Raw genomic sequence first — 27634 nt, forward strand, 5'->3', positions numbered from 1 at the left:
ACGGGTACTGGTTCTATGGCACCCTTCTCTAGCAGGTCTTCAATCTCCTGCATAAGGAGCGGGTCTGGAAACTTCAAAGAGTTGTTCCCCGGTGTAGGAAGGGCAGGCAGTAACCTTGGGCAACTGTCTCCAATGCCCAAGCATCTGACGTAATAGCCTGCCATTCTGCCAGATGTTAAGTTAACCTGCCCCCTACTGGTGTGTTGTGAGGGGAGACCTCAGAGGGGTTTAGAAGCGGCTGACGCAGATGCCAAGGGTAAAGTGGGCACCTGCTGCTGCGACTTTTGTACCGTTTCCCCGTCCACCACGGGTGAATCGTCTCCGACCCCTTTGAGCTGGCTGTCCTCTGACTTTTCCGAATGTGGAGTAAAAGCAAAAAGACCTCCCCTCCAGGAAGCTCCAGAGGGACGATTTGGAGTCTGCCGGATTGCAGCCCCAAGGGATTTCGCTGCTGCCTTGGATGTCTGTAATCTGTCCAGGCTGTCACCAGTCTTCTTTCCAAATAAAGAAGTGCCGTCAAAGGAAATGTTCAGAAGTCTAGCCTGTACATCTGGAGCAAAACCAGACTTCTGCAACCATGCAAATCTGCGGATTGTGGTACTTGCCGCTATGGCCCTGCTGATGCTGTCAGCAGAATCAATGCCTGTTTGGAGGGACTCGCACATTGCATCCTTTCCATCCCTGATGATGTTTAAGAATGCATCTCTTTCTTCTCCTTCTCGGAGACAGTCAGCCGCAGATGAAGCACACTCCCAAAGTGTGTGGCTGAATCTTGCTAGCGAGCAAGTGGCGTTAATCGATTTAAACGCCATGCTACATGCCGAAAAGACTTTATTTTGACATGGCATCAAATCTTTTATCATCCCCGTCCTGTGGAATAGTAGGGTATGCCAAACTACTGTTAGATGAAGTTGCTGCTTGTACAACTAAACTCTCTGGAGTTGGATGCTAGCTCAGATATTCAGGATCTGAAGCTGATACCTGTATTTAGCAGAAAGTTTTTTATTTACTGCAGGGATAACTTCAGGAGTTTCCCAATTTGCAGAAGTCTTTCTTTGCAGAGCAGTATGAAAAGGAACAACATGATCCTCCTGTGGACCTTTATCTAAAATATCAGTAAGGTCATCCTGCTGAAAAGAAGGTGTAGGTGTAGACCACCCCATGAATTCAATTATTCTGGCCATCAAATTCCTATAAGGGGTCTCAGCATGCTCTCCAGGGTCTGGTTTAGCAAACTCTACTTCTGGAGAAGTATCTAAACCACTTGCCTCATATAGTGAGTCCTGAAGGTCTTTTACCCTGTTCTCTTCAGAGATTAATTCCTCTGGCATGGGTATTGTAGTCCTTTGTAAACCAAAGGGTCTCATGGTCGGAATCCTCCCCTCCTCATATATAGGGGACAAGGCTGTAAAGTAGTCAGATCTAGGATATGGTTTAAAACACATTTCTAGAGCAGAAGGAGCCAAATTGGTTGTCACTGGCTGAGAAAACGTCGAGGTTGTCGACGTGGAAGTCAAAGGCTTCGACAATCCTGAAAAAGGAGTCGAGAAAGTTTGAAGGGACCTCGATGCACTAGAGAGGATCGGAATCCTACTTGGCGTCGTCGAGATTGTCGATGGCATCCTCGACGTCATAGTCAAAGCTTTCGACACCTCTACTGTCTGTGATGTAGTGACAGTTGTAGGTTTGTCTTTTATCGGAGTCGACAGTGGCATGGAAGATGGCGTCCATGCCACCAATTTATGCGTCGAAGGACCCTTCAACAAGGGTGTCGATGATGCAGATTTGTGAGTCGAAGAAACCTTCGACGACGGCATCGAGGAGGCGGTCTTACTGTTTTTACTCGAGGGTTCATGACGCTCTCGAGTAGTTTCCCTCGCCGGGTTCAACAACTCGCTGCGTTTTGATCTTTCGGGTCTTTCACCCACGGTATCCACCTTTAGACGTCTCCGAGGGGGTAGAGGCCGCTTTCTCGAAGATGCTAAGCATTTATTTATGGAATTCCTCCCACTTAGCTGGAGAGCTGTGTTTCGTGGGGCAGGTGACCCTTTCTGGGGAGGTAGAGGAAGAAAAAGAAGAGGGAGATCTACAACGCCTCTTCTTAGAGTGTTTTGATCTCGAAGACTGATGAGAACCGCTTTGAGATCTTGAACGGGAATGTTTCTTTTGTCGACGAGGGAATTCGTACCTTCTCCACAAGGGGGAACCCCACCCCTCCCCCCTGTTGGGACTACAGAGGTAAATCTGCTATGTAATATCCTCCCTAGGGGACAGTGGGATCCCATTGGGGGTGACCTCCCTCTGGGAACAATGAATTCCGAGGTAGGGAATCCCTTTTACCTCCTTCACTGAAAAGTTCCAAGTATTTGTTGATTTGTTGGACATATAAGAACTGAGCAAGGTAAGCATGTGCAGGGCCCCTTTTTGGTGGATGGCTTGGTCTCTGACAACCATCTGTTGCAGTATCATAGTAAAACCAGAACCAATGGGCTCTCTCCCTCCACTTCCCAATATACACCGGCAGATCAAGCGAAGAGAGACCAGCCGAGACACTATACGAGAGACGCCACTGCCCTGCAAAGGAGGAAGTCCCGCCCTCTCAGGAGGAACCTAATGGGAGAGTCATGCATCAGGCATGGTCATCAGAGACGCGAAGTGGAGATCCTGCTGCAAATGGGACCGCTAGGAGAGAAAGCCCCTTCACACGATGGAAGATGTACCGTCGTCCGGATCCGCCAACCCAGGAGGAAAGAACCGATGCGAGCAGACGACCAAGCAGTCAGAGCCAGGACGAGAATGAAGGTCTGTGCACTGCAGCAAGACCACTTCAACATCCAAGCACTGCTAAGGTAAATGGCGTTGCACGAATAGCAGGTGGAGGCAGTGATACAAGCAGGCCCATGGTCCATACGGAGCTGATAATCAGAAGACCCGAGGAGCGGGTAAGAGAAGCCGCCAGAGAAACCGCAACCAGAGCGGGGCCAAGCAGTCCCGTAGCCCACCCAGGGCAAATAATCAGAAGAAGCCAGAAGGGGTTCAGAGAAAGTACGACCAAAGCCAGCACACAAGTTGGGATAAGCAAGCCCTTTGCCTTGATGAGGCCACAAGCAGAAATATCCAAACAGGAACAAGGAGAGAGTGGTGTTTTCCAAATACAGATAGCCATAAATAAGAGGAACACATTAGGTTTAATATATCCCTGAAGAGGGGAGAACTATTTGGACCAGCTGATACAGCCTTCGGTGTGCCAAAAGAACATTAAGAGCCATTTTCTTTGCTGTTTATTCATCAGAGCCACCATGCCACGAGCTGGAAGAGACTCTCTGTTGTAAACACCCTTTCTTCTCTGTAGGAACTACAAAACCATGAGCTGGAAGAGACTTTCTGAGAGCTCTTTGGTGGGGGTCAGAAACCCAGGGGAACAGCAACCCTAATCACAGTTAAAACTACTTAAGATTGTCTTTCTTTACTTCTTTTCTGAGAGGTAGGACAGATGTTGGGATAGCTTAGGGTTTGACAGAAGACATATTTTGTGTGTTTGTCGTCCTGATAAGCAACCGTTTGTTGTTTTTGGAGCAGGGAACTCATCACAGTGGAAGGGCTTAGAGAAGGTTTTCAATTCAAATAAAAGTTGTTTTTAAACATGTCCTCTTTTCAATCTTCTATATCTGACTTACCACAATTACATGTTATAATTTTTTATGATAGTCTGCAGCTCACAAATGCCAGTAATTAACATGTCATCTTACAATTTAATCCATTTAAAGCAGATTGAAGCGGGCAGAGCATGATACAAGCATATACAGTTATGAAAGATTTGGTAAGCTCCACACCAACCTATACCCGCAGAAGGTTTTCTCCTCTTGTCGCTTGAAGAAGAGAGGGGTGGGCATATTGATAAGCTGAAGATCCCCTCTGCATATAAAAAAAACAGCAAATCAGTTTGGAGGGGAGATACCTGTTCATCAGTGAATCGGTGGGGGGGTGCAGGTGACTCTGGGCTCTATGTATCGCCGAATGTGGGCCACAATGATTTCCTAAGTGCTACCTTCGGGGTGCTACTCGCCTTTGCAAAGGGACACATAATATTAGTGGCGGGGCTTAAACATACCGATGGAGGCCAACTGGAATACCTCTAGGGGCCAGTAATGGTACCCGACCATCTGGGGACCTCCTCAAATAGCTGAATGACTCAGAACTGGTAGATGTCTGGTGGCAAATGCACCCTGGGGACAGAGGCCATTTATTCTACTCACATTATCACTGCATGTACTTCAGAATCGACTAATTCTGGATTAGTAGGGCGTTGGTCCCCAGGGCTAAGGAAGTGAGTATCAGGAGCATAGACTTCTCTGACCATGCCCAGATGCTGATGGCCCTCAGTGTCTCTCCCAGCTTGCTAGACAGACATTGGAAGATTATCCAAGCTCTGCTGAGAGACCATCTGGTATAATGATGACGATAATGATTTGTTATTTTGATAGCGCTTATGTCTAAGGGCTGGACATAGAAAATATTTTACATACATTAATCATCCCAACTGAAGTTGGTACTCATTTATCAACTTAGGAAGCATGAAAGGCTGAGTTGTCCTTGCAGGGATTCAAACCTGCAACCATCAGATCACAATAGATCGCAGCAGTGAGCGCTCAACCAGCTGTGCTATCTTACCAGCATGGTATGCAGCGATCTAGAGAACGCTATAGAGGACTTTTTTTTATTACCAATCCTCAGGACCAGGTTCCGAAGACAACTAGTTGGGATACTTTTGAGTCTTACAAGTATAGAGTTATAATGTCTAAGGCGTTGGCGCTTAATAAGATAGAAGATAGAGAGCAGACCCTACTGCTTATGCAGGAGGTAAGGACAAAGGAGAGGGAGTATAGGGAAACAGGCTCCCATAGAAATTTGTGCCCTGCAAAATGGCAGATTAATGCTCTAGAAATCATCTAGAGCAGAGTTTGCCTTACTTCAAGCGAAACACGATATTTTGAGGATGGCAACAAAGCGGGGAGGATATTGGCATGAAAACTCCAACAAAACAGTAGGGCAGGCCAGATTGTTCGGATCAAGGGAGATAACGGGAACATAACGCACTCAGAATCAGAAATCCTAAGAGAGTTCGATAGATAGTACAGGTCCCCCATGCTACTGAAACTCCAACCCCGCAGTAATAACAAGATTTAGTGACGGTTGCCCCATCGCCCAACTCGGGTCAGGGGTGGATGGGGGAGCAGAGAGATTTGCTAAATCAGGGGAATATTAAAGAAGAGCTCATTAGGGCTATTGCATTCTTAAAATGTGGCAAAACGCAGGGGCTGGACGGCTTTAGAGCCTCCTTTTTAAGAGATTTGTGGGTAAGGTGGTGACGCTGCTCTATGGCCTGCTCAACCTGATGTTTTAGCAGGGGTCCTCTTGTCCTACTATGTGAGGGGCCAAAATATCATTGAACCCTAAAGAGGGGAACAACCCTACCTCATGCACCTCTTATTGCTGCATTGAAGTCCTAAATGCGGATTTCAAAATATATGCTAAAATTCTGGCGAACAGGCTAGAGAAGGTACTACCTCTCCTGGTACGCAAGGACCAAGCAGGCTTCGTGAGGGCCAGGCAGGGGACTAACAATGTTAGGAAGATCATTGGTCACATTCAGGGTTGCATGAAATTGCCCTGTTTGAAGACTATATCATTCTGACATTAACAGACGCGGAATACTTGATCCCCTCAGTGTTGGAACATCTGAATGCATTCTGGAAAGTCTCTAGTTTTAAAAGTAAACCTTGACAAAAGTGAGCCACTCAGCATGAATCTAGATCTGATCACCTTGGAAAGCATAAGGGAGACTGCCCCCTTTTGCTGGGCTTTGGGCTTTCTAAATTACCCCTGGGCATCCGTCTAACACCGTGCAGAGGGTATGTGTACTCAACAAACTACCCAAGCATGCTTTTTGAGATCAAGGGTCCTATGCTCTTGGCGGGCAAGAGCAATTTCCTGGCTAAGCAGAACAGTCTCATTCAAAATGAATGTATTACCTCGACTGTGACTGTTATATAACTTCCAAGCGCTCCTAGTGGATGCCCTCTCTTGCCCTCCTGCCCTCTCAGAAAGCTGCAACAGGATATTTTGGCATTCCTCTGGCATAATGGAAGGGTCAAGGTCACCAGATTGACCCTCTACTGACCTAGAGACAAGAGGGGGATGTCATTCCTTAATCTTAAGAGGTATTAACAGGCGCCGCAATTAAGAACCTTACATGATTGGGTTAACCCATCCTCGATTAAGAGATTGAGACACCTGGAGGTAGCTGGCAGAACTCTAAGATACATGCCCTGGCTCCCAAAGGCAGATAAGCCGTTGAGTATGTATGAGCTCCCGACCATGAGAATGACTATGCAAGTGTGGGATGGGGCAGGTGTCAAATTGGGCCTTTGGTCTCCACCCCCTCCTCCCCGGCTACCCCTATCCATTTCAATCCGGACTTCCAACCAGCCTATGACGGAGTGGCCTTTTCTAGGTGGAGAACGGGGGGTTAGGACTACCTATCTCATCTATTTGAGGGGGCCAAATCAGTTCCTTCGATTCCAGCAAGGTGATATTTGGGGTCATGGACAGGGATTACTTTCAATACTGGCAGCCTAGACACTAGGGTTTGCAGCCACATAATAGGGTTGCGGCTACTGAGTTTGAGAACATTATTTTCTCCCCAAGCGACCCTGAGGGCCTAGTTTCCCACATATGTACTTGCTTATGATCTAAACAAACGGAAGTCGACCCCACATATGTCCAGGCCTGTCACAATGAGTTAGGAGAAGGACTCCCGAAGGAGACCTGGAGGGAAATTTGGAACATGTTACACAGGGCCACCCAAAGTGTGTAATAAGCAAAGGAAGGCTTTGGCAGCCGAACATGTGACCTTTAAACCCGTCTCCATTCCCAGCCTGGTGCTGTTAGTCTGTGTTCAATATCGAAACTGCTTTGAACTTCTTTAGTTAGTTTAGGTAGTCTCTAGCCACATTTCTGGCTAGAGACTACCTCACCCGTATAGACTGAAGCAGGGGTGGAGGAAATGGGTTTTGGTGACTGACAAAGGGGTGCAGGGAGGGGCACCTACATGCACATTTGGGAAGTGCATACAGTATTGGGAGGAGGTTGTGGGCACACTCAGTCGCATTACCAAGGACTCTGTTTGGGCGTCTTTCGAGGGCGAAATGTAGGCCTTCAGCGCTTAAAATAGCCCATCCCAAGACTCATGTTATTGGTAGCTAGAAGCGCAGTTGCGGCGAACTGCAACAAAAACCATAGAACCCCTACAATAGAGGATTGGTGGACAGAAATGTGTTCACTGCTGATAACCAAAAATATTCGTACCAATAGCCATGCCTTCTTTTGAAAATGTAGTGCTTCTTGGCCTACGCCGGAAGTTTCAATAAGGAACTTACCTGCTCATCAAGACTGATAGAGATCGGCTTGCTGGAGTGCTCATAGAACAGCAGGGCACACTCAGCCGTGTGGACATCCAATCTATCTCCTCTCACACTCCCCTGGAAACCATGCTAACCAAAGCCTAGGGAAAGATTTCATAGTTGTGATTCTTGGCTTAGGGACTTAGTGGGACAGTAGACATTAATTATTTCGATTTGATGAACATGCTTCTGTAAACTTGGTTCAATTTATTTTTGCTGTTTTGTGGTTTTGTTATTGGTTTCATCCTTGATAATGAGAAGAAGCTGTGAACATACAATATGTGATAAGATGCTTTTAATGTTGATAAATTATAATAAAAAGATTTAAATACAAAAAAAGATTTGCTAAGAAACACTGTTGAAATGTTAGTGACCCGCAGTTGCAATAGCACAAAAGGCATGATTCCTTGGAGATCTCTCCCACATCTAGGCTGAAGAGCAAAAACCCAGTTTCCATTAACACACTTTCTGCTTGCATTGCTATAGCTTCTACACTTAGGGAAAAGATGAAGTTCAGCGGTATATTCTGTTCAGCTACGCAATCTAGTAATTTTGGAAACAGAGAAGCATAGCCCCCACTATAGGTGAAGAAGCGATGAAAGTGATAGGAGCTGTGGTCCCAACTGACTGCCCTCCTGAGCTCAAAACCCCTTACTTTAAATGCCTTTGAAGCCCTAATAGGGTATTTAGAGGAAACCTCAAAAAGACCAGTGAAAGGGCCCTGTTGGGGTAGGAAGAGAGGGCTCTTTTTAACCAGTCAACTGCCTTGATTGACTCAAACATGCAGAGCGCAAATAGTGGTTTAAAACGGCCGTTGTCGACTTTCTTACTGACATTTGCTTGAAAAGTAAGCACTGCATCCAATTTGAGAGTTTGGTGATCCCCTTTGCTGTTGCGTAAAGAGAACCCAATGGCACCAGAACCCAAAGCGATAATACAGCTACTGTAGTTGCCTTGATTATTGCCCAAGAGAAACAAATTGAAGAGGATGGCTGCTATGCACATAACGTAACCATCAGTCCAGGGAATACAACAGGGTGATCTCCTTTCCTGCGTCCAGGTATTTCTTTGTCTCAAACCCAGTCAATTCAAGCTAACACAACTCAGTGAGAATAATTCCATTGACACAAAGATATAATCTATACATGAGGAACCCTGTGCCCTACAAAGCTCGCCTTCAGTGGTTGATCCTTGGAGAAGCGTCTGTTACAAGCCCTGAGCCCCAATCCCAATAAAGCCATGGAACAACTAAGCACCAATGGATGGACTCTCCTCTTCGGTGGCGGGACCAATGCTGGGATTTCCCATGCCTCATCTAATTCATCTCATGCCCCCTCCATATCTAAAAAGGGCTCTATTTGTATATTCTATTCACCTATGAAAATAATACGGTGGTTTTAATTGGCTCGACCAAGTCTAGTCAAGACTAGGTCTCGAGGCAGGTCATTGGTACTAGTCGAGACCTTGGGGTCATTTCTATTATACAGATTGCAAACGCAAACTGGTAGGGCACTAGTACCATTCAGCACCAAGTACTGGACATCTGGTGACCCTGTTACTATAGAGTCTATGTGGAAGTCCAGGGCTATGCTAATCCATATTGCCAGCCCTTCATCCCCCTATGTCCCTTCGTATCTGGTAGTTGGAAAGCCTCATATCCATGGAAGCTGGTTGGTTCCTGGTCCCACGTCGCCAGGATGCAAATCATGTCATATCCCCTTATTAATTCACACCACTCATTATCCACCAGATGCTTCTTGAGCCCAGCTATGTCATAGGAGATCAAGCTAATGGGTTTTTCCCTTATCAGGGCATCTGTAACAGTGGCGATGTTGCATCAATCAATGTCCTCGAGATCCGTGTTCATCGCCCTCGGAGGGCTATTGTCCTCAGTGGATCCTGCTGGAAAAAGGGGAGTTAAAAGGGGATATATAAATTGGATTGCTCATCATCCCTCTGGGACACGGCTGCAAGTCTGATCGATATTTTGAAACCCAATGGAGGATATGCCTTTGCCTCTATAGATAAGAGGTCGTCCCTCGACCATACATTTTTTAGGGTGACCAGAATCCCGTCATCCTCGTTTGGAGACGTCCTCAGCCTAATGCAATCCATCATGTCACTTCTAATGATTGATTAACAACCTCTCTTTTCTCTTAGGTAATAAAGAACTTTGTTAATCAGGACCTAGAGGGATCTGTCGGATTATGATATGATTGGTTATTTATAACACGCTTAATACCCAGAGGTTTCGAAGCACGGACCCGTGGATCGAACCTCTGTTGCTCCGTGTCGTCTTGCTTCCAAGGCAAGCACTTTGACCCTGAGATATCCTCTCGATAGCTTTGCAATTAGAGGTGGGGCAGTAACTACCCCACCATAATTATGCTGATAGCCTCTCCGATTGCCTCCCCTGTAAAGGGGCCCCAGTGGTATGGAGTTTGGTTCAGAGTGCCCTTGAAACGGACCCTAGGTTTGGTGGGAGGTATGGGATGTACCCATTGGCCACCCAGTCAACCCCCCCCCCCCCAACTGTTCCCAAGGTCTAGTCGGGGCTCTGCTTATGATGTTCCTCCCACCTACCCCAGGGACGGGCCTTGCAACCCTCTCTCTTGGCCCCCTGTTCAGGCCGATCTGATTGTTATGGTCACCCTTATGTTGTGGGTAATTTTTCAGATTTTTGACTATTGGGATTTCACTGGGTCTAGGCAAGGCTGGCATTTGGACACTTGGCGCAGACCCGTTCACACCAGGTACTGGAATCAGCCTGGCCTTAATGCACAGTAAGTCTGCAGCAACCTGGTCCAGGTAGCTCTTAATCATCTTGTCAACCCTGCCACATAAGAGGTGCAATAAAGCCAGGGGTTTGCCCGGTGTAACCATAGGGCCCATGATCTTCCCCAATGCATTGTTGAGGATGATTTCAGCCCATTCCATCTGCATTCCCATATCCACCCCTTTGTGCTCAATGTTGTGTTTACATTGTCTCTGGGCGGTGGAACAAGCCTCTTTCTTCAATTTCCTGGGACAACCAATGGGATCGGGGGTAGCGTAATTTCCTCTCTTAGACAAACCCTCCCCCAGATCCAAATACTGATTGGTAGTAGGTACCATGGCAATGCAATCCCCTGTAACATCACGTTACCCTCTGTCCTGTGCCCTCCAAACTCAGGAGCTGTGGGGATCTCCTTCACGATAGAAATCATTGGGCTCTGGAGGATTGAGTATTCCACTGGCTTACTATATAACTATTACTTGTCCATATTCTTTCTCTTGTTCAGCTGTGGGTAATACGTAATTCTTGCCCCCTTCTTGGCCCTTAAAGGGGCCTATTTCATATTTGTCTAGGGGGTCCTTGTGTTTTCTCCAGTCTCTCTGCCTCAGTGTTTGGACTTGGACTATGGGCTTTAAGATGGGGGCAACACTTTCTGGGAGTATTTCAATATCTACAATTTCCATGATGCAGTTAGGGGCGGCTGCTGGCTTCTTGAGTGGGGGGGCTTTTAATTTCTTGGCCAAGGGACTTTCAATTACATAGAAAAGGCCCTTGATTTATGTGATAAGAACATTGATGTCGTCACTGGGTTCAAGCATTTTGTGCACCCTCTTGCTGCTCCCTCTTGGTGAAATTGGTTGTACCGCCTTCTGTTTAGCCATAATGAGGGGGTGTGGGGTGGTTTTAATTAAGGTGATTAGAAGCAATGGTGGGTGTAATTACCACTGGCGGTTAAAACATTTAAAATAGGAAAAATACAAGGCTAGATGCTATTAAAAGCACTGATAAACCCCTAAAAAAATGCCGTTTAGACCATTTCAACATGTATTAAAAACATATTTAGTTAATGTCTACGATTAAAGTGCTAATGCAAGAGCGTATGCGCCTAGTGGCTTGCAGCTTCACAACATCCACAGTCTATGCAGCCACTACCAGGGACCAAGAACTGAAGCAGAAATCCATTAAGGAAGTCAATAAGTGGCATACTCGTTGCAAGTGTAAGGGCGGGCAGGGAACGCCTCGACAGCTTAAGGAGCTGCCAGAGTCCGACTCTTCCCCCTGCCCTGTCCCGTCTTTTCACACGCAAACCCTGCCAGCAACGGTGAAAGTTTCCAAGCAGATGTGTTCACACGAATTGTGGTGTGAAACAAGCACTCCAGAACTCATCGCAGCTCATAAAACAGTAGCAAGTCAGCGGAAGGGAGTATGAAAAGGAGGTTAGTCAAGCCCTTACTCGTATGCGCCTTTGGGATGATCAGTAAAGTCGATCAGGCAGCCTTTGTTCTTTATCAATGAAGATACAGGGTTGAATTGCGGCCAGCCACTAACTGCGACATTCTGAAGATGATATGTGTCAAGTTGTTTTGAAAGGACTGGCAAAGCGGCACGCTAATCTCATGGGCACTCCACAGACAGCGTCACCCTTATGCCGGCGGGTTTATGCCGCAAGGGTGCTGGCCTATCCCCATCACAGACCTGGTATTACGAGAGTAGTGTTTGGGCTCCCCACTGTTGCTGTAGGCTCCTCTCCTTATCACGTCCTTACTTGTGCAGGTCCAGCACGGAGGCTGCTCACTAATTAGGCAGGACGCTGTTCCCTGCACCAACAGAACACCGAGTCACTGCGATGTTGTATAGACGCTGTGCACTCCAGGAGGGCCGCTCGCCAGCCACCCTCTCTTCCATCCAGCTCAGGCTCAGCCTCCTCACACCATGTTACCGCCGCCAGAAGGCTGGGGGGGGGGGAGCCTGCTACAATAGTCTCCTGGGCCCGCCTTCCGGAGCAGGACATTTTGGCGCAGCCGGGTCAGCGCGGGTCAATTTGGCGCAGCCAGGTCGGTGCAGGAGCCGGTTCAGCGCGGCAGCCCGTGCATGGAATGCCCAAAGAAGGCGATTGGGAGTGCCTCCTTCACTGTGTACTCCCCACAAGCAATAGAGAACTCTGTTGCTTCCCAAAGCTAGGTATGCACTCAATAAACACCCTAATAATAAAAATAACTAGCAAAAGGTACCCGCACCCTGAATGGGTTCTGTGGATAGACATGATAACACTCCGCAATTGTAGAAAATTAAATTATCCTGTAGTTTGCTGTTCCGAGTCGCTTATCTCTTGATTTCCTTTGCACTCTGAAGTAAACTTCACTGGGAATGGGCGTGTGTCGCTAGGCTTACATACCCCACATCAGATGCGGAGGGGAGGCAAGAGTTGGCATGCTGCAGCATAGAGGGACCTTCTGTGCGCTTTCCCTACCTCTCGCCTCACCCTGGCGGTGCAAATATCGAGGAAACTGTGCGTCCTAGGGCCTTGTAGTGTGGTTTTCGAGCCTTTGAGTTTTGTTCCTTGCGTCGAGACGCTTAAAATGAGCTTTGTCCGGTCCTTCCGAGAGGACCACATTGATGTTTCGCTGATTTTAGGCAACCGCCTCATGTGTCAAGGGGCTGAAATCCAGGGAAAGGGGTAGGGTGTCCAAATGTCATATAACCTATAATGTCTAGAGGGTCCTAACAGGGAACTATGCAAAATTTGGCAGAGATTGGTGGAGCAGTGCAGAATTGTATAAGGAACAAACTAAACAGATTTTCTGCTTTATATATTTAGACAAGATAGAGATAATGGAAGGGGAGCTTTGGGTCTGGGCTTATAAGCCTCCTGTTAGGAGGGTATTAAACCAAGCAGTTGAAATGTAACCTTAATTTACCCTCTTTAATCAGGTTCATATATGGCCAAAGACAAATGCTTTGAAGAATCTTGTTTATATCCCCTTCCCCTAAATGTGCTTCTTTTAGAAAAATAGAGGACTTGAAGTTAAAATTGTATCTCAGCTTCCAGAGAGGATTGCAGTTTAAAACTGTTGCTTCTTTTTGGTCGTATCCCATACAACTTTTGTAAGGAATTTATCTCATGTTTTTTGTAAAGTTGCAAGTGCTCACATTTGCATATTGGCACATTTGTTTGTTCATGTGCATGGTTTACTGATGCAGCAAGAGCCTGCTGGCATAAGTGTGTTTCATAAAAAACTTGTCAAGGTTCAGGTTAAATCTTTATTCAGAGGAAAGTTTCATTAACAAATTCAATAAATCACCAATTAATAACAAGCACATCACATGATGAAAAATCCTAAGAACCACAAAATGCTCTTCGACATATTCTAAAAGCAGATTGAACAAATTCAACAATTACAAAAGTTTAACTATAAGTAAGTGAAAGCATATTCACATGTTTTAGCTTACTCTCTGGTGTTTTAAATAGAATATTGCCACGAAAATAGTTTTCTCAAAGAGGAAGTGTATTGTTGAAATAAAACTTGCCTGGAAATTGCATTGTTGTTTCTCGATCTGCTTTTGAAGTCAGAATGTTCAGAATGCAGTCCATGCCAGTAGTTATTGACTGTGCTCTGAACATTCTAATTGGTGGAGAGGAGGTCAATAATGATCTCCAGGTGCTAATTTTATTCCTACAATTTTTGGGCTCACCACCCAAATAGTCAAAAATAAACAATGTTTAATGAAGGGCAATCACAGTATTCCACTTGGAAAGCCCTTATTTTGAGCAGTGCCCTGCGTTGGCCTTTGTGCAAATTATTTATAGGCTAAACATCTCCAAAACCCTACCTCTTTAACAAGGAAATTCCATTTATATATCAGCTGTTATTTATTCTGAACGGGGGAGGCCATCTCTACAAAAGCATTGACTAGAGTATGGTTTGCCAAGGCATCTAACTGAATTTACAACAAACCACCTCCTCTATGCCTGTATCATTATGCTGGGAACTCCCAACTCATGCCTCAGTGCATCTCCGAGGGTGCTGGGTGAGAGAACTGTCACAGAAGTAATTCAAATACTCCCAGATCTAACTTCCATGTAGCAGTAACGCATGGCTTTTAGTCTCCAGCCCCCTGAAACACTTAATCCAATCTCCATTCCCCATATAGCTATTAAATACATAAAAGCCTGTCGAATCCCGGGGCAGCATGCTTAGCAACAGTCTTTATGTGCGGGAATGATATGATATGATAGTTTATATAGCACCTAAACACAATGTGTTTCAAAGCGCTTCAAGGCAAGGGAGGGAACAAGGGAAAAAACAATGACATTCTTACAGGCCATGAACAGTAAGGATGTGAAATTAACTATCGTACTCGGCCTGACGACATTTCAGATAGTGTAAGAGCTAAAACATAGATAAGGAAGGGAGGGGGAGAGTGGGAGGGAAATGGAAACAGACAGGCAACTACTGTACTAGGCCTGACGACATTTCTGGTAGAGCCGGAAAAAAAACAAGAGGTGAGGGAGAGGGGTGCAGAAAGGTAGGGGAGGAACAAAACAAGCGACTATCATATTAGGCCTGACGACATTTCAGATAGTGCTGGAGGGGGGTTGGGGAGGAAAAAACTAGTAAGGGGAGGGAGGAGGAGACAGACGAGGTTGCTATCATACTAGGTCCAGGGACAATTCTGATAGAGTAAGTGCATAGAAGAAAGTAAGGGGAGGAGATAGGAAAAGGAAGAAGGGAAAGGAGGAGAGAACAGAGAGTTAGCAGTCAAAAGAGTGGAGAAGCAAGAGGGGAAGAGTGAATACAATTGCAGAAGTCAGTAGTAACACATAATGTTGCAAGCCAGGATGCAAGATGAAGATGGGAACAGCATGATTCAGGTCCACCATGAGAACAAGATGCAAAAGAAGTTCAGCATGAGAGTTGAGAAAGGGGGACGCACCATGAATGAATGAAGTCTATAAAAGTCAAATCCAGCATTGTCCACAAGACGGTAAAACCAGAATGTATCAGAACAGACTCCTGCAGAAGTAGGCTTAAGTGGGGTGAGGGGGGGGAGCAGGGTAGAAGACTGAAGCAAAACAGGCAACACCTGTGTGCGAAAATGGGGGGGCACAAGGGAACATCACGGGGGGACCAGAGGGAGTAACACATTTTGGTGCATGCCTACCTGCTTCGAGATACCACTATTAGAAAAGACTAACCCTAAGTAGTTATACAGTCTGGCTAGCCCAACAACACTTAGGATCCTGCGGCGGGTGAGAAGAAGTAAACAGATTGACTTTTCTTCTCACTGCTATTGTTTATTAGCTGAAAGGTGAGAACTTCTATCTTTCCCTATACTAAGAGTGTCCCCTACCTAATCAAGCTAAGGTGCTCCTCAGTCGTCAGTGAGAGTCCAAATCAAGATTAATCCGCTGTCCAAAACTAACCTATCCTAACCCTAACACTAATAGAGCAATCATAAGTACAGGAGAATGGCTCCCTTCTCCTGGGAGGTGATTTCCACCAAGTTCAGTTCAATAAATTATCCGTAGGTAATTCTTGGTAATTACTTCTATCAAATCATACAGTTCTGATACTGGGCTCTTCAAGGTTTCCACTGACTCTTTCAGTTGATTATTCCTTCTTTGCTTCTTATTCTGTTGTAGTTACCTTACCTCCTCTCCTTTCATATGCCAAGTGTGTTCTTTATTTAATTTCTACTTTTTATCGTGACTGGTACAAATGTGAGGGTTCCAGTATTGGTTCTCACTCTTTTCTTGTATTGTTGACACTTTATCTTGACTGGGACGAGTAGTAGCTTTCCAGTATTGAATTTCACTCTTCTCATATACTCCTGAAGCTTTTTCTTGACTGGGATGAGTATAAGCGTTCCAGTAATGGTTCTCTCTCTTCTTATATACTCTTGGTACTTTGCCTCGACTGGGACGAGTGGTAGGGTTCCAGTAATGATTTTTACTCTCTTTAGGTATGCGTGACACTTTTTCTCAACTGGGACGAGGATGAGTGTTCTAGTAATAATTCTCACTCTCCAGGTATTCTAGAACCTTTATCCTGACTGGGACAAGCAAAAACGTTCCAGTTATGATTCTCACTCTCATGTATTGTTAACACTTTTTCCTGACTGGGACGAGTACAAGTGTTCCAATAATGAGCGTTGGTCCCCCTCCCGGGTCTCCCGCTTTCCCAGTTACCTGGTTTATTCAGGGATGATGTCACTGGGGCTCTTATCAGGCTGGGACCTTCACTTGTCAGATTGGCTTCTCGTTGTTTCAGCAACGTTAAGAACGGTCTCTCTGTTCCTTCCTTAGTCGGCTCGTTCTGCAATACCTCAATGGGAGTGGTATCAGCGTCGTTAACAGACCGCCGGGTCCACTGCTCCTTGCCTGTGGTCATGCCACCACTTGTTTTCTATTAAGGCTCAAGACACCTGGGGCCTCATTACGACCCTGGCGGAACGGGTTAACGGGTGCCGCAAAAGGATGCGGACCCGTTAAACCCGTTCCGCCACATTACGAGGTCCCCTCGCGGGACCCGGTAAGCACGCCTGGTAAAACCAGGCGTGCTTACCGGGTCCCGCGAGGGGAAGAGGGAGCAAACAACGGGCCAACTCGTAATCGGCCCTTTGTTTGCTCCCTCTCCCATTCCCATTCAGCCCTATAGGGGCTGAATGAGAATGGGGAATGTCTGGGTCCGGGTCCTTGGAGGGAGGAATTATCGGGCCCTCCGAACTCGGAATGGCCCGGTAATTCCTCATTCTGGGAACCCGGACCCGGAGGAGATTTCGGCGGCAGCCAATAGCGGCATGGCTACTGCCGAGGTCGTAATGAGGCCCCTGGTATTCTCCTCGGTCTCATGTCTCTCTTCTCCTTCTCGAGGCCACGCTTTGGGAGGTGCACTCAAAACTTCTTTCCAGCATCGGACGTCGCACATCCAAATTTCTCTTAGCATACCTCAGCCAGGTGATTTCAAAGTCCCGCTCTCTCTTCTTCTCAAATTCTCTTCCTCCAAGTTTTATGGCGCTGCCATGGGACTTCCCCAGCATACTATCAGAGTCCTCCTTCTCTGTCTGACTTATACTCTGTATTCTTCCAGTGGTTTTCTTCGTCACAGTACCATATACATTTTCCTTCACAGATACCAATAGCCAATTTGAATGACAATAACATATTCTAGTTTGTTATTCATCTCTTTCTTCACAGGTTATTGGTGAAGGAGGTTTAGTGATGTGTTGCTTAGGAAGTTCCTCATAAGAACGGGAGTCCTTGTCCCCAAAGGGAGGGGTGTCTCCCGGTGAGGTCCAGCATGCGTCTACCCCTAGGCAGGGTATTGCATAGCGGGCTCACCTCCCTAGCCTCACAGGGAAAGGCTCCCCCTTGGGAGAAGGGACATAATCTCAGGATTCATCAACACTCCATTTAACCAAAGACCATGATCTTTGTGTTACCTAGGTTTAATTTCAGGCTATTATCATTCAAAAATGTGTTTGCATACAATGAACTGTGCTGCAAACTGCCTGGTGTAAGATAAATTAGAACTATGTCATCGCATATCAAAATGCTGACTTTAGTGCCATTTTCCGACGGGTGCATAAGCCTTTTTAGTAACCTAGAAGGGTTAAAGTGAGACAAAAAATAACAAATAAAATAAACGGTAATTGGCAATCTTGCTTAAGCACCCTGCTTGTGGGAATGCCCTTGGAGTAGTTGTTCGATGTAGAGCAGCGTACTGCTGCTGACGTATCTGAATACAGTTCTTGGATCAACTTTATAAGACCTGGATGAACAACAATTCCATTCAATTTGTGCCATAGTATATTACGGTCAACAGAATGGAAGGCCTTGGCTAAGTCTAGAAAGGCTCATATACTCGTCCATTCCTGACTTTTGTATATTTCTCTATAATAGTATTCAGCAATAAAACACTGATCCATTGTAGAGAAGCCTTTTCTCGAGTCTGCCTGCGTATCTGCACTAGCATGCAATTGATGTTTTCCAATCTTCCAGACTCATTAACAGCTGGCAATGATTGTATTTATTTATTTTGACATTTGCATAGCGCACCAAGCCCTAAAGCATCTGGGCGCAAGTTTGTAACATGTCCAGTAGAGTTTACACAGTAGATATGTTGGCACTCACCAATTCGGGAAGCCCACAAATAACTCCGGCCTTACCTCATCACAGCCTGACGCTTCACTTTTTTTCATTGTAAGGAGGCACCTCATTTTCCATTCTTGAGTGAAGGAGATTATTTTCGTGCACGTTTCTTCCATTCTGGTTGCTCATATGGGTACCAGCTCCTGCTATAAACAGATTTTGAAAAGAACTCTTGGAACTGCCACCCAAAACCCTCCTTCTTTGAAGTAATGTAATGTAACTGGATACTGTATACCACCCATTTTGTCATTTTTGTTTTCTCTTGTAGTTAGTGGAAACAGAGGGAAAGGCAATATGTGCAAATAGAGGTGTTCATGCATGCAGATCGGAAGTAGCAGCTATTGTATGCTAGTGAGTTTCTAGCTGCGCAAGCACACGTTGGGATTGTGTTACCATAGGGGAGTCGCAGGTGTTGTCAGCTCAGTTGTCTACCAATGAGGTTCACCTGCAAACATGTGTGGGTATTGTATTGTAGTTGTCATTTAAATAGTGCCTTTTCCCATTTGTTTGGCCTCAGTGCACTTTGTGGTAGAACTGAAGTCCAGGTATGGCAAAAATTCTCTGAAAAGGCTTAAAGTGCGTGTGTGCATTTGGCCAAGATTAGGATTTAGGTGTGCGGCAAGGCTCCAATAAGCAACCCAAGAGATCAGGCATGTGAAAGGGTGCTGAGGGAGGTCATGGCACAGCGCTAGTGCAAGAGACTTGATATGTGCCCAGCTAGACCGAAAATTGTCATAGGTTGTCGCTGTATTCTAATGGCAGAGGTGTTGAGCTAAGTCTGATGTAAGGGTGATGCCATTACGTGTCCAGCTAGAACACATTTTTCGTAGTCGTAGATGCATTCTAAAGTGTGTGCATGGATATGGTATCGTATGGTATGGAGGATTGTGCAGTTGTGGGATGGTTAGAAAAGGGAAGATTGGTTTGTGCATGATGGGGACTATTCGGGCCGCCCGGCCACTGCTGCAAGTATGTTTATTGGATGATGTATGTAGTTAAAACTGGAAAAAGGGAGCATTGCAAGTTCCTCAGTGGGTTAGTAGAGGCCATGTACAGAGAAGCTTGTTTCATTGTATCCCTGTTGAGTTTAGTAAGCTCAATGCATTGCCCTCCATCTTTGTGCTCGTCAGTACCAACTGTACTAACAATGCTTGCTTTTACTTATGAGACTATAAGAATTTGTTTTAGATCAGCCATTCAGAGGCAGTGCAAGAGGCTTTTCCTATATTGTTTGCGATGCTGAAGGATCTCAACCACCCATCTCAATGAGCAGCACTGGAGAGGTGTTCTTGCTTGTTCTCGTTTATTTTTTTATTGTTACAGTTGAATAAATCAACCTTCCAATATTTACATGATGTTACATAATTCGACATTTATATACAAACGTTAGATAATATTAGATATATGTAAGATAATACAGCATTAGATAAAATGTAAAGTAAAAATACGTGCTTGATTTGACAATTTTAGACATCAATTAAGTTATTGCTTAACAATTTCTCCAGCCACTTTGAGTGCAATGAAACTGATGTTGACAGTGGTACATACTATATATTTCCAAGTATATGAGAATGATTCCACATCACAGTAATCAAGTAAAATAATAAGAGGAGAAAGGATAGAAAGGATGTCAGTCCATTATAACTCCAGTATCGCTTATTTCAGCATGGTTCGAGTATGTGAAGTTTCTTATTTCAATGGAATTGGCTAAGCCATCTGGCACATGTCCTGTCTTGGCTTAAGTATGCCATCCAGCTTTAAGGCTGTTTGTTGATATCAGAACAACTGTTGCAGGCTTCTGGTGCGTTTGATCTCTACATCAGTTCCAGACTCCCATGAGGTGCTTTGAATCGCACAATTGCCTTCTTATGGCCTGGAAAAGTGCTATGTTTTCAGATGGTTCTAAAATATTAGGTTGTATGTCAGTAAGCAAAGTTGGCTGGTCATGGAGGGTTTTGCGGAGGTTAGTGGCCATAACAACAAATTATGCCCCTAGATGGCCTTGCTTGTACACTAGGACCATCATCACAAAGGCTGGCTTTCTAATCATAGAGACTTATCTGTGACACAAGGGGTGAACGTCTTCTGGGTTATTTCTGAGCACCTGGTGTGGGAGGTCCAAGATTCATGCAGAGTCTTAAAGATTGGATCCTTCATTTGTCTGAAAGCCAATGAAGGGTCCACAGTGTGGAGGTGATGTATTCCCATTGTTTCAGTCTCTGCAGAATACTAACTGCAGAATTTGTGGATCCCTGCAGATCATTTGTGTGACCTATGTAGAGGTTGTTGGAGTAATCCAACCTTGATAGAACAAGATCGATGGGCTCTGTGTTGAATGACATATATGGCATAAAGCATTGGAAATATCTTGAGTGGAAAAAGCACTTCTGACCAGTGATTTTGGTAGGAATATTGGAAATAGGGAGGGCAGAGAATTTGGAAGATTGGGGATTAATGGGGGAGGATAAGAATGGGGAGATGTAGAAGTGGTAATGAGGGTAAACCTAGCTATTAACAGGTCTGCAACCAACAGGACACTCGTTTCCAAGATGGCCCCAGGGATGACGCAGTAGTTGGGTAGACCTAGAAACAGGAAGCACTTCTGGGTGAAGGGGAAGGCCCTTTTATAAGTAGATCAAACACTAACATGGTTCCAAGACAATCAATCTTTCTGTGGGCCTTGGTTGGTGTGTATTATGTGAAGATTCTCTTTTGGAGGATTGTATATAAGGACTTTGTTCTTGACCTTTCAGGACTTCGATCCCACTATTTGGACTACACACCTTACCCCTTAATTTATTTTCCGCGGATCCCACCATTTCTATGGGGAAATTGAGCTTTCAACCCTCTCACCCTGTTGCCATTCCCCTCACTTGTCATTTTTTAGCACACCCCTGCGAAGGGTGCACTTAAGTTCCTCCCTCTCCTACACACTTTCAGTAGCAGGCTGGCCATTCCTCATATTCCACTCAATCTGTCACCCTGCAAATCACTGGTGTGCTGTGTAGCTCCCTTCCTCACACAGCACTTTCCAGGAGCGGGATTATTCCCCATTTTGTTCTCCACCATTCTCCATTCTCTGACCTCAGACTGGGTATACCCTGCTGAGGAATCTTGCCAGACCACACAAGGTGGCAACCTCATCCGTCTCCCTCCTCTTACAAATAGGGTGAAGATCCAGCTTACCGCCTACAATTATTTTTCATCCTATTCTGCTCAGTCCAGCCTTTAGCTGTTTCCTGTCTATACTCATAGTGCACTTATTACTCTTTGTTTATGTAATCAGTCACTACGTATTCCTCTCCACAGTAGAGGAGGCAATTTCTGTAGCTCTCCTCCAACCCCTCTGAGTTCCTCTCCACCCGATCGAAGCAGCCAAAGGGAGATGTTCACAATCTCTGTGTCTGGTGTGAGAAGAACTATCATTATTAGGACAACACTTTGGGGATGGAGACAGAAGTTAGCTGCCCATTTGACAGGCACTGTACCACCATATCTTCTTGGGTAGCCGTTCTGGTACAGCCCTTTCATGGTGAATCTCTCTGGTTTGTTCCCACAAAGTGAGATCTTCCTGTCCCTCTATGGGGCTGTGACATTTCAAGTGTAGCATTGGTGGTTGCAGAAGTGCTAAATTCCTAATGTAAACTCTCAGTTCAGGCTCAGGCTCATGACAGCTTTGACTTCTGTGACCTAGGTAAGGGAGTTGTTGATAAGAAACCAGCAAAGCAGCCATCAAGACTGCATGCAAAACAGTCGATACCAGCTTTGGGTATCCTCCGCTTTAGCAGATAAATCAATATTATTGAAACGTCTATGCTTGCTAGCAGTGCCAGCAGGTGTTCTGTGCTTTATTTAGTCTAGGTGCCACTTGTATTTGTTTATTTGTTTATTATTTATACAGTGCGCAACACCCTAAGTTATCTGGGCGCTTTATCAAGACATCTTAAATTACAGAGTACAGGGCAGAATAATAGCAAAAGGATACAGACATTGTATAGGGACGAGATGAATACATAGTAATCAAATGGAAAAGCATTTAGCAATATAATTCGATAGAACAACTATACATGCAGAATAACGTAGTCTGGAGCGATCTACGAGATGGTCAGTAGGCCTAGTCATAAAGGCAGGTAGAAGTCACAGCACAGTAGAGTCTTGTATAGGCTCAGGCCAGGCGGGTAATGGTGTTGTTGGTAAGAAACAACAATTGGGAGTCGAAAGGTGGTCACCTCCCGTCTATACCTTAGTACTTGTATCACAAAAATGACAGCTTGAGGAATAACTTTTTAATAAATATCCTTCTGAGTCCCTAGCAATAACTAAATAGCCCTATAGATAAGTAACCTCTTAGCCCATTCCCCCAGCCCTAGAAAGTGTTGGTGCGCCGACAACAAATGGGATGTAGAGGTCCTCTCCCTGTCCTCTCTCATTACTTTCCTATTTACTAAAAGTAAGTGCATACATGGTGGGGGTCGGTCTCCGCCTTTAATGTTGCCGCCTCCAGAACATATGTCTTATAGCATAAAATGCTTTCCCTATGTTCAATACTCAAGGGATGTTAAAATCGCATCTTTCTGTCCGCCTAACTTCAGGTTAGATGGAACTGGTGATAGTAATTGCTTCAACTACGCCTCCTATGTCTATATATATGGGGTATCGGGGTTTGGATAACCAGTCTAGAACTTCTTAGGGGTAGGTCAACCGGTTTCAGCGGGGTTTAGTTATTAGCCGCTTTCTTCAGGACGAATACTTCTAATTGTTGTATTCTCTATGTGGGCTTCAATTTGATGAAGCTTCTGAGGATGTCTTCAGGTGTCCAGTGGGCTAAATGCATGGATCCCTGAATCCTATGGGATAAAACGACAAGAAAACAAGTGGAACTCTCATCAATCTATGAGTACTTATAAGCAAGTTGTTGCTCAGACTTGTGTGGGTTGTTTGTCCCTACAGACTGAGGGTAAGTGTTTTTCTTACCTGTGCTAGGCAGTCTTTTAATGTCGCTGCCTGTTCTATGGTGAGCTGTTCAAATGTTCAGCTCGGTATATTCCATACTGGAATCTGTGGAGGAATTAGTAAACAATGTTTGTATTTCGTATTTTAAACTACTATTCATATGGAGGAAGCGTGTTCAAAACATGGCACAATACCACAGCTCATTCACCTGTATCCACTGGTAGGTCTGTGCACAATGTAAGGGTCGATTCCTCTGTCATTGAAGGCGTGCTCCTATGGACAGAAGCACACACAGAGTCCCTTAGGTGGTCGCCTCAGGAGCATATTTCTCAACAGTTTCTATGCAACTCAGCCCGACTATGATTAGTGTGACCCTTGTGCTCTTTTATATATAGTTAGTGGCCTGTCTCTACATCCTGTACCGGGCTGTATGCATCTCTGTTCTTGTCTTTATTTAGCATCTCCCATGTTTTGCCTCTCTGTGCACATGTAAAGGACCACCATTGTTTCATATTCCATTCTCTTCTTGCATCAATATGTATATGTGGCTCCTGATTCTTTAAACAGCTATCTCCCCCTTAGACCGTCTCATGCATTGCTCACCTTCATTCCTTTCAGACGCCGTGTCTCGTATACCGGTTCGTGTCGAGCGCCATCTTGGATTGCTTTTAGTTTAAATACTGATGTCCCGTTCACGTGATCAAATGTTTTTGTATTTTTGATACACAGATTTTTTTTAAAGCATTGTATGCCGGTTCGGGCTATATCACCAGTGTGATGTCAAAACATCTAGTGTTACCGCATCTCTACATGATTGGAAAGTACTCCCGTATGTCTATTATTAGTGGAACACGTACTGACTACCAAATTAGCCCAGGGACGCTGGGAGGTGTAGTCTCTCCTCCCATTACTGTCTTCTATAATGCATCTGGATGCTCTACATGGATGGTTGTTTTAACGGGCTGGGTCTTAATAGAGATTGCGGTCTTGCAATTGAATTCGACAATTGCATATTATAAATTCTGCATATTTTACGGCACGCTCTCACTGTCCCCAGGTTACTGGGAAATGTAGTGCCCACACGTATTTATATTATGCACCGTAATAATGATCTTATACGTGCTGAGTCTTGATCTCATTGTTGCAGCAACTGTATATTATTTACTTCTCATACCTCGTGTCGGTGCTTAGTAGCGTGGTCTGAATGTCAATTAAGCCTCAAGGCTGCTGGAACTTGTAGTGTTCTCACGTGTTTCCATATTGCACCATAAAGATTATGCTGGTGCAAAAAAGGGTCATTTACTATTCAGTTCCGGATGGGACAGAGGGGCAGAATCAGGTGTGCTATTCTCTATAATGACTCCAGGCATGCCACAGTGTTTAATTAATGGCAAGAGCCATGCCTGTATTCTTAATGTGTTCTTCAGTATCCTCTCAGCCTATTGCATGACAGCCAGAGCTTGCCAGCAGATCTCTTCATTAAGGCCAAGTTGATGGCTCCGTAATCTAAAAATCCATTGCTGTTCTCTTCTTAGCAAGAGGGCTGATATATTGCCCCCTCGTTTAGGTATTGTAAGGATATTTGGCGTGTTACAGCACAGAGTACAGCACTACTGCACAGGTAGCAATTTTTTTTTTTGATGCAGCACCACCACATGGGTGTGGTGCATTGCTATATGTGTTGCCAGATTAACATGGACATATAAGTAAAGACAGGCTATTCAGTCAAAAACGATTTTAACATATAAGATGCAAATGTATTTTTACAGTTAAAAGCACACGTGCAAATTCAAAAATGCACACTATTTTTCACCTGAAATGCCTATGGTGCAAGAGACACATTTGAAAATTAATAACTAACCTTATTAATAACTAACCTGACTAATAAAACTGCATTTAACATAATCCACTAATAAAAATTTGTCTCCACTGCAGAATTAGGCCTACTCTGAAAGTGAACTTTTAAACGCACATTCATTTTTTTTCTTTTTCTCTGCTGCTCTGTCCACATAACTACAGAAAGCAAAGGGCTCGAAGGAACAGGAAATCAGTTGGTTACAAATGGTTACTGTAGAAATGAGCCATTGTGTAGTGAGGGAGGAGATGGCATGATTGATTCTGATTGGAGCAGCGTCATAGCAAGTATCATGCTAGAGGCAGTAATTAGAGTTTTGCTGGGGGAGCTTGAGGAGAGGGGGAGGACAATCGAGATTTGGCAGAGCTGGGAGAAGGACCTGTTTCCTGGCTGAAGCATTCCTGCTGCAAAAGCTCAGAATTCCAGGCAATAACCCCGGTTTGAGAACGAAAGACGCTTGTTTTCACTGGGGTTAATCTTCAAAGGAGCCAAATTCAGAAAGAGAACAGCTGGAGAAAACTCATGCTGAACAGATAAGGTAATTACAGAAGTGTGGGGGCTGAGTGTGTACGAGAATATTCAGTCAGTGTAGGAAAAGAGATTCCTGTGCTTTACTCACATGTTTAATGTTGCAAATTGAGTTCTTGTCTCCGCCACTCTCTTTTCAGTGTATCACAGACAATGCTGTTACTGTGCTATCTTATTTATTTCTGTAAAGAGTGAGATCGTGTTTAAATGCAACTTTTATAATACACAAAAATATTTGAAAGCAGACGGGTGGTGTGTTTTATATTTACCAATACAGTGCTGATGATGTGGGGAGATGTTTAGACAGTGCAATTGTCATTTTCAAGTTAGCTAAACATCAAATTTGGCTGCAGCCGTGTGCACAATGTAATTCAGTATGAGCAATTATAACTAACTGTGTGTGTTGTAGTTTGTCGGAGGTCTATGAGTCGGCAAAAAGGGAGGCCCGGGATATAGTTCACTACCGTATATAAGATAGTGAAAATACCACATGATAGCTCGCTGCCGTAGATAAGACAGAGAGAAATTGCCCATGGTGGCACACTAAAAATGAAAATGTGGTGTTCTTGAAATGCAAGCCTGAGGTCTTTCTAGTGATTACACGAAAAATCTAAACAAACATAAGGGGTTCTGGATATTGGGGCCACAAATAAAACAAGGGAATTATGCTCACCAAAATACCACCAACCACGTATACCAACCACGCATGTCTGTGTGCTGAAATAATGCATGTCCACTGTATTATTGTTGTACATGGCCCAATCTGAATACAAGGAGTGATTGTTGCTAAGTTATTTTTCGGCGGTAAGAAAATACCTTCAGGCCCCAAATCTCCACAAAATACCCTACATATTTATGGTGCGTTGCAGGCCGGGAAAGTGATCATAGAGTACCTACTGGGCGTGGCAAGCGTGTCTCACACTGCCATTTGCACATTAAAGGGAACCCATTTTATAATAGCAGTGTGCCACTAAAAACGAATTTCAGAATGTCACAAAGGGAAACCACATTCTCAGACCTAGTGCAATATTTAGAGGCAAAGTTGTTTGCACATGGGACTTGGTCGTCGAACAGCACGTTAGAATGGCGTGAACGCATTCAGGGTGAGGTGCAGAAAGAAAAACTAGACAATATTTTTGCAGAAGGCAGCATAATTCAGGTCTGCCTTACAAGATTATTGAATGCAGCCGATAAAAGTGCAGAGAAAGACTGTTTAATACGGCTATGCGGCAAAATATGGTTTATTTTGAATAAGTCCCTGCGAATGCAGGAGAATGATACTCAGCTAATTAACAGGTTAAAGACTGAATTAGATGGGGCAAGTAAAAATCAGGAAATGTTAAGAGCAGAATTGGATGTATGCCAAAAAGACATGCAATTAAAATGCAGAGACTTTGATGCTCAGTTATCCAAAAGCAAGAAACAATTTGAGGATAGTGAGCAAGAATTGGTACACTTAAAAGCCTTAGTGGACCACATTAGACAAGATAAAGATGAGGTTGTTTCAGAAATGCAGATTTTACAAAAAGAACATTGTGAAAAAGAATGTGATCTCCAGAGTGCAGAACAAGAAATGATTAAAATGATTCAAGAAAGAGACAAGAGAAATAAAGAGTTCAATGAATGCCAAATGCAAATATGCGACATGCAGGAGGTGATTAATAAGATGAGTGATGAAAACAACTATTTGCAAAATGAAGCAAACAGACTCCTTAAAAAGTGTAAGGACTTAGAACAGCAAATGTGCATTCCCAGGTCCCAGGAGAGGCGGCAGGGTACCACATTCAATGGAGTGGAGGTGAATTCTAGCTCTGCCCAAAGAGCTAGTGCTCCAGTGACTGGGCCGGTGACTGAACTTGGTTGCAGCGCCCTTGGGGGATTTGATACTCCCATTGGGGGCAACCACC

At 44.7% G+C, this 27634-nt stretch overlaps 1 protein-coding gene across 11 annotated transcripts in view; it reads right to left on the reverse strand.

The window, feature by feature from the left end:
* MARCHF2 (membrane associated ring-CH-type finger 2) overlaps window positions 1-27634 on the reverse strand; it is a 1824254-nt gene that overhangs the window by 1261227 nt on the left and 535393 nt on the right. Inside the window, exon 4 of one of the 11 annotated variants that reach the window (XM_069649688.1) lies at window positions 7440-7564. The exons of the other annotated variants lie outside the window; for them this stretch is intronic. The gene's annotated coding sequence lies outside the window, so the exon portion shown is untranslated. The remainder of the gene's footprint in view (window positions 1-7439; window positions 7565-27634) is intronic. 11 annotated transcript variants of the gene reach the window in all.

This window comes from Ambystoma mexicanum, chromosome 1p (assembly GCF_040938575.1).
Source record: "Ambystoma mexicanum isolate Mex_15411 chromosome 1p, UKY_AmexF1_1, whole genome shotgun sequence".
NCBI lineage: Eukaryota > Metazoa > Chordata > Amphibia > Caudata > Ambystomatidae > Ambystoma > Ambystoma mexicanum.